Source organism: Marmota monax, unplaced genomic scaffold, assembly GCF_021218885.2.
Source record: "Marmota monax isolate L192 unplaced genomic scaffold, Marmota_monax_Labrador192_F-V1.1 WCK01_AAM20220418_F8-fsc00028, whole genome shotgun sequence".
Taxonomy (NCBI): domain Eukaryota; kingdom Metazoa; phylum Chordata; class Mammalia; order Rodentia; family Sciuridae; genus Marmota; species Marmota monax.
Genome location: NW_026694779.1, coordinates 7,571,481 through 7,580,770, shown reverse-complemented (window position 1 = coordinate 7,580,770; position 9,290 = coordinate 7,571,481).

The following is a 9,290-nucleotide window of genomic DNA, read 5'->3' as shown; positions in this document are numbered from 1 at the left end:
CTGCCCAAAGGAGGATCAGACTGGGCTTTTCTAGACTCTATGGGAAAGAGAAAGAAATGAAACAACAAAAAGCCTCTCTGAATATCTGCTGGAGTATTGGACTTGGGGTTTCTGGGGACCACTGAGAGGGAAGAGACGTCTTGCACTAAGCACACTCAGAGAAAGCACAGCTCAGAGGAGAGAATCCTGATTATTTTGTTCAATGGCTAGTTACAGCCATGTCTGAAGCAAGCAGTTACTCCGTGACATTTTAGTTTGGCCAGCCCAGAAGTTGCATTTTCCAAAATGCTGAAACCTATTTTTGTCTCTTAAAATTCTTAGAGTCCTAGTATTAAACCCAGGGAACATGTATTCCACACCTGGCTCTGCCACTTGTGAGTCTGCTAGCTTCTCTGTAAGAAGAGCTGGTGAGGAGATTCAGCCAGAAGAGAGAACCCGTGAGGCAGTTATCATAGCCTCCCAGAAAATAATACGCCTTCAAGCTGATTTCTTTTACTTGAGTCTAATGGTATTCATGTTTTATGTTTAAGAGACGTGTGACTATGTTCCCAGTGATAGAATGAGTGACTGTTCTATTTTTTATTTGTGTTCTCATAGTCCAGATGGTACGGTGCATGAGTATGCTGGGGAGAGGCATTTTTCCTTTTCTCAATGAAATACGATTACACTGAATTCATGGCATTGATGATATTCATTGTCAAAAATTACTGTGTTTCCTGGCACTGGCTTGAGAGATCTATAATAAGATACTGATAAGGATTTTCTCTTTCTGATTCAAATTCTGTGCAGCTAGATGACACCTTCTTAGGGCAGCCCGGTCTCTCTTCTGGGCATTGCGGAAAAATCAGTTATTCTGAGGCTAATTTACATTGCATTTTTTTAACACATCTATCAATTTCAAAACAGATTTCAGTGAGGAAAGAAGTAAAATTCTCTCAGCCCAGACATCCACATGATTTTATTTTAACAATATGCAAAACGAGGGCAGAGGTGAGGGAGCAGGGCTGGCAGTCTTGGCTGTGCATAAATGAGATTTAGGCTGGGGAAAGGCAGGAAATGTTGTTTCCTCCATCTGAGAATAGTCCTGACCAGATTTGGATCCTGACAGCTTGGGAAGAGGGTGAGAATGGTGAGGACTGAATTCTGGAGGAGCAATACTGACCAGGACTTAGACTGGGAATCTGCCCAAGTGACAGAAATAGCTCATTTTTGTATTTCAACTATTTATCACCACCATGGCCAGAGTTATCATCCAGCTTGGGTGATGTTTCTTGATCTTCTTTTCATTCCCCACCTCCAAGGAATTTGGGGGGTGGTACTGGGGATTGAACTCAAGGCATACTGAGTATACATTTTTGAGTATACATACTGAGTATACATTTTTGCCTCCAAGCACCATGTTTGCGCCACTGCATCCTCCATTAAGTATTCATTGTCTAGTGCTTCCTCTGAATGCACAGGCTTCTTTTCTTCTTTTTCTTTCTTTCTTTTTTTTTGAGGGGAGGGGTACCAGAGAGTAAATCCAGGGACATTTAACCACTCAGCCACGTGCCAGCCCTTTTTAGTTTTTTATTTTGAGACAGGTCTCGCTAAGTTGCTTAGTGTCTTACTATATTGCTGAGTCTCACTTCGAACTCATGATGCTCCTGCCTCAGCCTCCTGAGCCTCCAGGATTACAGGAGTGCACCACCATGCCCGGCTGCATAGGCACTCTTCTAAATATTTATATTAACTTATGTAATCCTCACAACCAACATTTCAAGTGTTCCCACTTTAAAGCTGGCACAGGAAGGTACAGAGAAGTGACTTGTCCAAGGTCAGGGAGCTTGTTAAGTGGTTGCCTACAGTCAGCCAAACTGCAAAGGCTGAGGGTTTCCACATAAAATAGTTTCTATAAAACACTTTACCCACATTCGGCAGGGAATACAAGAAGTTTGAGCCAATCACGAAGTTGGAGCAATACCTTCCCCAAACCATCCTTGGGTTTGATTGTATCCGTGAAGGACTCACAGAGTTCAATGAAAGCCAGTATACTTGTGCTACAGTTTACTCCAGGTCAAGGATTAAAATTAATTTGTTAAAAGAAGAGCTGCATGGGGCTGAGTCTGGAAGAGTCTGAAATGTGAAACTTATATTGTTTTATTATCTTCCCCTCCTGGAACTGATGTGTGGCAGTTTGTATGCAGTATTGCTAACCACAGGGATGCTCTCCTAAGCTTTGGTATCCAGAGTTTTCATGGGAGCATAATCACGTAGTCAAAATTAACTGATTTATTGATTGTCTTCAGGTTAACTGATTTTAAACCTTGATCTCAATCACATAGTGGTCTTTCTGGTGTGGTCAGTCCCTGCCCCATAACTTTCAGGTATGGCTTGTCTCATCTTAAACAAAGACACTATTATCAGATATGACAGACTACCAAAGACAAAGGCCAGGGTTCCCTTCGGGTGAGACCAGAGTCTGTACTGCTCAGCGGTGGAGTTAGGATTTGAAGACAGGCAGTGTGTCCCTGCAGGGGAAGGGAGGGGCCTGGCATTTGAGTGTTTTAATCATTACAACGCCTGAGAGGAGATAGGCACATAGAAATAAACTGCGTGTGGTAGGATGAATAATGGCCCCAAAGATATCTGGATTCCTGGGGCATGTAAATGTTACTGTGTAAAGTAAAATGGACTTTGGAGGTAGGATTGAATTAAGGATTTGGGGATGAGGAAGTAGTCTGAATCCTCTGGGTGGTTCCTAAATGTCATCACAAGTGCTCTTGTAAGAGGGAGATAGAGGCAGAGGCGGATTCAATACAGAAGAGGAGAAGGTAATGTGAACCCAGTCCCTGGAGGAACTATCCCTGATAACAAGATGGACTTGGTCCAGTCTAATTGACCCTGGACTGCTGGCCTCCAAACCAGAGAATAACGTGTGCTCTGAAGCCGACAGGTTTATGGTCATTTGTTACAGCAGCCATAGGAAATGAATACACAGAGACATAGGGGAGTTGAATATTTGCCCAAGGCTCCAAGTGCTAGGAACTAGCTGTTCTAGAATTTTAACATGGACCTCGTTGCCTCCACATCTCATATCTTCAGTCTGAGTCTGGTTGGTTCAAAGTATTCAGGCTTGGTGCTTCACCCTGGCATAGAGGTCAGCTGTTGCTAATTGATCCTGCTTCTTACTGATCTGAAAATAAAAATCAGAGTTCTTATCAACGTGATGCTTCTGACAGCCACTCGTAACCAGCCTAGGATGGCCTGGGATTAATATCTTTACCTACCAGCTTGAGATTCATAAGAACAGCTGTACCATTTTTGAGCAGCTGTCTTCCGTTAAAAAAAAAAAATTCCTGAGTTTTTAATGCTAGTTCCCTTGAAAACCAATAAATATTATTATAGGACCATTCCCTCTACTTCTCCTACATCAACCCTAGTGGTTGGATAGTTGGCCTTTTCTGACTGTAATCAATCAACTCTTATAGCACTGGGTGTACACACACCTATAGAACCTTCTCTTCCAACAGTTCCTGACATCTGTCTTAGGTAAGTTACCTTATAAGCAGAGCTTGAGAGACAGGAATTTGTATGCATGTGATTCTTTGTTTTGCAGTGCTGGGGATTGAACCCAGGGTCTCATGTATGCTAGGAAAGCACTCTGAGCTATATCCCCAGCCTGGATGTATGTGATTTCTTAAGGGTGTGAGAGAGGAGAAGGCTGTAAGAGAGTAAGGAAAGCAGGATATTTATGGGGAAGGAGTTGAGCAGGGAAGGATGGAGATTCAGGTGATCTAGCTTTGTACTAGTGGACTATATTTGTGTTGGGCTGTTCATACAACTTTCTGGAACAGGTGGCTCCGGCCATCTGAGAGCAATTCTCTGGAGAAGGGGCCACTGTAATTCCATTAGTGACTGACACTCTCAATAGGCAGTGTGAGGATTTGGGGGAAAGGGTGGCCTTCCTATTGGGTACCGCAGAGACTCCTACTGTCATCTTGCCAAACATCTGTTTTTCTTCTTTTTCAGAATTCTGTGCAAAAATCCCTCTGGTCCTGACAGACGCTCTGGTTCTGGGGACTTTTAACCTCAAGTGAGGGATCTGAAATTTCCTCTGGGTGTTTAATTTGTGCTTCTCTAATGATTGTGATCTTCAGTCTTTGTGTTTACATGAAAGGATTTTCTAAATGTTTAATTCCTTTTTGCTCTGTTTGCATCTGCTGCTTCTGTATGCTCAGTGCTCATCGGCCTCTGGCTCAGTGAAAGCTGTCAGGTGCTTAAAATGTGCTTTGTTCTCTTAGCATTGCTGAAAGTCATGGGAAAGGCCAGGTGAGATCTGGGCAGATGCCCTCTGGCTGACTATGGAAAGTGAAGTAGGCTGTTTCTCCCGGGCATGTAATGATCCCATCTACTGGTATTCACAGGCTTATAGAATCCTCTTGTGTGGGCTTGATCTAGGGGTCTCTCTGGATCTAAGTAAAGTATATATAATCTGCTAGCATGGTTCCTGAGGCCAGCAGGCTAACCTGCAAGCACAGGAAAGAACTGTGACTTTGCCTTACAAGGACTTTGACCAGGTGAACATGTGTACAGTTGCTTTTAATGAATAAAACATGATGAAAGTGATGGGTTGTTCCTTTCAAGTTTGGACTATAAAAGCTTGTGACTTCTGCCCTGCTGACACTCTTTCTTGCCTCTTGCTTGCTCTGATGTGCAAGCTGCATGCTGTATGGTATGAACTGCCCTGTGGAGGGGTCCATGTGAGGAGTGATGGAAGGAGACCTCTGGCCAACAGGCTGCGAGGAGCTGCGCCCTCCAACAGCCATGAGAATGAGCTTGGAAGGTGACCCTCCCATAATTTAAGAATAAAGATGACATGACCAGCCAGGCATGATGGTATGTGCCTGTAATCCCAGGGGTTTGGGAGGCTGAGGCAGGAGGAATGTGAAATCAAAGCCAGCCTCAGCAACTTAGTGAGGCACCAATTGAATTGGTGAGACTCTGTCTCCAAAACATAAAAAAGACTGGAGATATGGCTCAGTGGTTAAGTGCTGGGTTCAATTGCTGGCACCTATCCCCCTGCCCCCCCCCCCCACACACACACAAAAGATAACTGTAGCCTATGAAAGAACATGAGCCAGGAGGCAGGAGACTCAGCTAAGCCACTCCTATATTGCATACACACACACACATCTGTGATACAGTGTGGTATTGTGCTGAGCCTCTAAGTTTGTGGGTCATTTGTTAGCTTGCAATCAATAACTAATACATTTTTCTGGGGATTGGAAACTGAGGCAGAGCCTATATTATGCTTCTATAAAATTTAATAGTGTGTGGTAACCATTTCCTCAGATCATTAAAAACTAGTCACAAGCATGACTTTTTATGAATTATTCATAATTTATTTAGCTATTCTCCTATTATTGGCTATTGTGACTTCCTTCATTATTTCCTGTGATGATTAATGCTACTGAGATTTATATATAAACTTTGATCCACATCACTGTTCATTTCCTAGGAAATTTTGTTCTAGAAGTAGACTTATTAGGGCATTAATATTTTTAGGATCCTTGGTACATATTGCTTGATTGCCCTCTAGAAGCCTTGGGTCATTATTCTTGTGTATAATTCTATTCTCATGAATAGAATTTGACAATGCATTTATTATTTTTTAAACATTTTTATTCATTGTTGATGAATTTTAAATTTTTAAAAATTTATTTATCGGTATATGGTGCTGAGAATTGAACCCAGTACCTCACACATGCTAGGCAACTGCTCTACCACTGAGCCACAACTTCAGCCCTGACAATGCATTTATAAAGTGCATTCTAGACTGAAAATCTTTGGTTGTAAATTGGTAAAATGAATGACTCTGGATCCCAGAATCTAGTGCAGGTCCTAACACACATAGTAGGGCCCACTTAGTGATGACTAGATGATAGAAAAGCCTTTATAAATGCTGGTTGGCCCATGTTTCAAGGCCCCTGATTTTCAGGAGTGGCTTATTGGACAACTAAGACTCTTAAGTTTGAAACTGGGTGGAAAAGTGTGCTTAAGCTGCAGCCTGCATCGGACTCACCTTAAAACCAAGATTATGGACTCTAGTCTCAAGGATTCTGAGTCAGCATGTCAGGTGCAGAGCTCCAAAGTTTCCATTTCTAAGGAGCTCCTAAGTGACATGATGCTTCTGGTCCATGGACCACACTTGGAGAAGTGCTAAAGCAGTGGACACCTGTCACTCTTTGGTGTGTGCCTTGTCACTGTGAGTACCACCCTGTCTCCACCCTTTCTGCCAGCCAAGGTGCCCAGCCACCTTTGCATAGGGGTGGCATATGGTTTCAGATTGGTCAGAGAACCCGTGTGTGTGGCAAAGGTTGGTGTACAACCGGGGCAGGGCTCTCTCTTTTTTTGTTGTTCTTCTTTTTATTTGGATATGGGGAAGAACTCACAGTGGCATGGGATTTAGTGGGCTGTAAATGTTATCTAAATAAAAAGATTATCTAAATAAAAGATCATTTTTGTAAAGATTATCAATAAAAATTTAGTGATTAAAAACAGAAGTGTCAAGCTTGTTCCAAGTCCCCTGGCTTCTATTGAATTAGAGTAGATTTTTTTTAATGTTCTCTTTTTTTTCCCAATGTACTTTCTTTTTTCTTTAATTTTTAAATTTGTTCCAATTGATTATATATGACAGTAGAATGCATTTTGACACATGGTACACAAATGGAGCACAACTTCTCTTTCCTCTCGCTGTATGTGGTGCAGAGTCACACTGGTAGTGTAATCATACATGTATATAGGGTAATAATGTCCACCTCATTTCACCATCCTTCCCACCCCCTCCCCCCTCTCCTCCCCTACCTCCCCTCTGCCCAATCCAGAGTTCCTTCATTTTCCCTACCCTCCAGTTATCGATCAGCATCTGCTTGTCAGAGGAAATATTTGACATTGGGGTTTTGGGGTTTGGCTTATTTCATTTAGCATGATATTTTCCAGCTCCATCCATTTACCTGCACATGCCATAATTTCATTCTTCTTTAAGGCTGAATAATATTCCATTGTGTATGTATACCACATTTTCTTTATCCATTCATCTGTTGAAGGGTATCTAGGTTGGTTTCATAGTTGGGCTATTGTGAATTGTGCTGCTATGAACGTTGATGTGGCTGCATCACTATAATATGTTGATGTTAAGTCCTTTGGGTATAAACTGAGGAGTGAAATAGCTGGGTCAAATGGTGGTTGCATTTCAAGTTTTTCTGAGCCTGGGAAGGACTCTTCAAAATGTTTTTGGAGGGATTGAGTTGGCTATGAAATGACAGGGAATTTTCCTTCTGAGTCTGAAAATAGAAAGGATTCCGTGAGCCCGGAGATTGCCTGAGAATGAAGTCAACAAAGCTAAGGAGATGGAACAAGGCATTCTCCTTAGGATGAAGTTTTAGTTGTGTGTCTTGTCCTGCTGTGGACATCCTAGAAATGGTACCAACACATTGATCTTTGCTTCAGCTTGTTTGAGTGGGATTTCCGTCTTTTACAATAGGAAGATGCCTCATTGGGGATTCCTATGACCTGAATGTGGAGGACGCCACAATGCCCTACTTCTGGAAGTGTTTCTGTAAATTCATAGGAAAATCTGCCAGAACCAGTCCTTGGAATGTATCTCTGCATGTGTCAGCAGAGATCTCTGTAGATGCCTGGAAGCATTGTCAACCCAGTTCTCTGCTTCAGGCTTGGTCAAGAGGTACCTGTGCCCACAGAAGAGAATCAGTGCAGGTTTATGGAATCATTCTCAGCTTACCTGAAGCTGGGGAAAGAAGCATCAAGAGTTCTCTTTGTTAGTGGAATAGCCTTTGCTTCTTAACAAGAAACAAAGCCAGAGATGGAGACCGTGGTTTGCAGGCATGGATGAAATATGATTGATCTAAGGTTTTAATGGAGGAATGGGTAAGGTGAGAAGAGGGTGGTAGGGGAGCCCAGGTTCCTGAGAAGAAATTGTAAAGATCAGAGATAGACAGCTGTGGATCTTGAAGACAGAAGGCAGAGCACCTCTGGGTCCTGAATGTATCTCTGTACCAGAAACACCTGCTGATTAGTCAAGTAGTGAGGTCTCTAATCTGCTTCCCTTGAATAACTAACTCTTCCTCCTCCCAGAATTTTTCTCATGACTAACTTGTTCACTGATGCAAAATGTTGCTGCTCTCCTCCTTCTTTGTGTTTGTTTTTTTATTTGTTAATCAAACATTTGTTGCCAGACATAATGCTAAATTAAGTGTTGGGATACTGTGGTAATTCAAGGAGCAGATAAGAGTCCTTTTCTCGTGGAGTTTGTAGCCTAGAAGGAGAGGGAGTGTTATGGTTTAGATATTCTGTGTCCCCCAAAAGCTCATGTGTGAGACAATGCAAGAAAGTTTAAAGATGAAATGATTGGGTTATGAAAGCCTTAACCCAATAAGTGTATTAATCCATAGACATTGATTAACTGGGTGGTAACTGTAGGCAGGGATGGTGTGGCTGAAGGAGAGGGATCATTGGGGGGGGTGCCTTTGGGGTTTATATTTTGTCTGTGGTGAGGACTGCTCTCTTTCAATCCTTCCTGATTGTTGTGCCCTAATTTGCTTTCCTTCTTCTCTCCCTTCTGCCACAATGTCTTGCCTTACTTTGGGCAGGACCAATGGAATCAGCTGTCTATGGACTGAGACCTCTGAAACTCTGAGCCCCAAATAACCCTTTCTTCCTCTAAAATTATTTTATTCAGGTCTTTTGGTCACAGAAGCCAAACAGCTGATTAAAACAGGAAGATATTAATGAAATAATTGCCTAAATTCTCAGTTCTAGATGCTGAGAACTAGAGCCATCCACAAGCACTTAGGTTCTCTTGTCATTAGGCAGTAGTAAAGCTTTATTATTGAATGGCTGCATTACCATGGCTTATCATTCCAGAAAACTCTAAGCCTGGAGCCTGAGAATGCAAAGAACTGCATGGTTTCAGAAGACCCATTTATCATATTGGAGACTTCCCTACTAGCTCTCATTAGGATGAATATCCCTCTCTCAGGGCAATGGGTCACTTATATAGGATCATCAAATGAGTTCTCAAAACTGCTACTAGACCTTGACTCACAGTCCTAAATGATTATGTTATGAACTTTGCCCTGGCCCCACTATATTAAAAGACCTGCCATGAATCAGTTTCCTCAAATCTCCTGAACATTACAATTTTACCTTCCCTCTCTCAGGTGCTGCTAATATTCCAATAAGGTTGTGATAAACAATAAGCTGGATGTTGGTAGATGACAGTGCTCTGA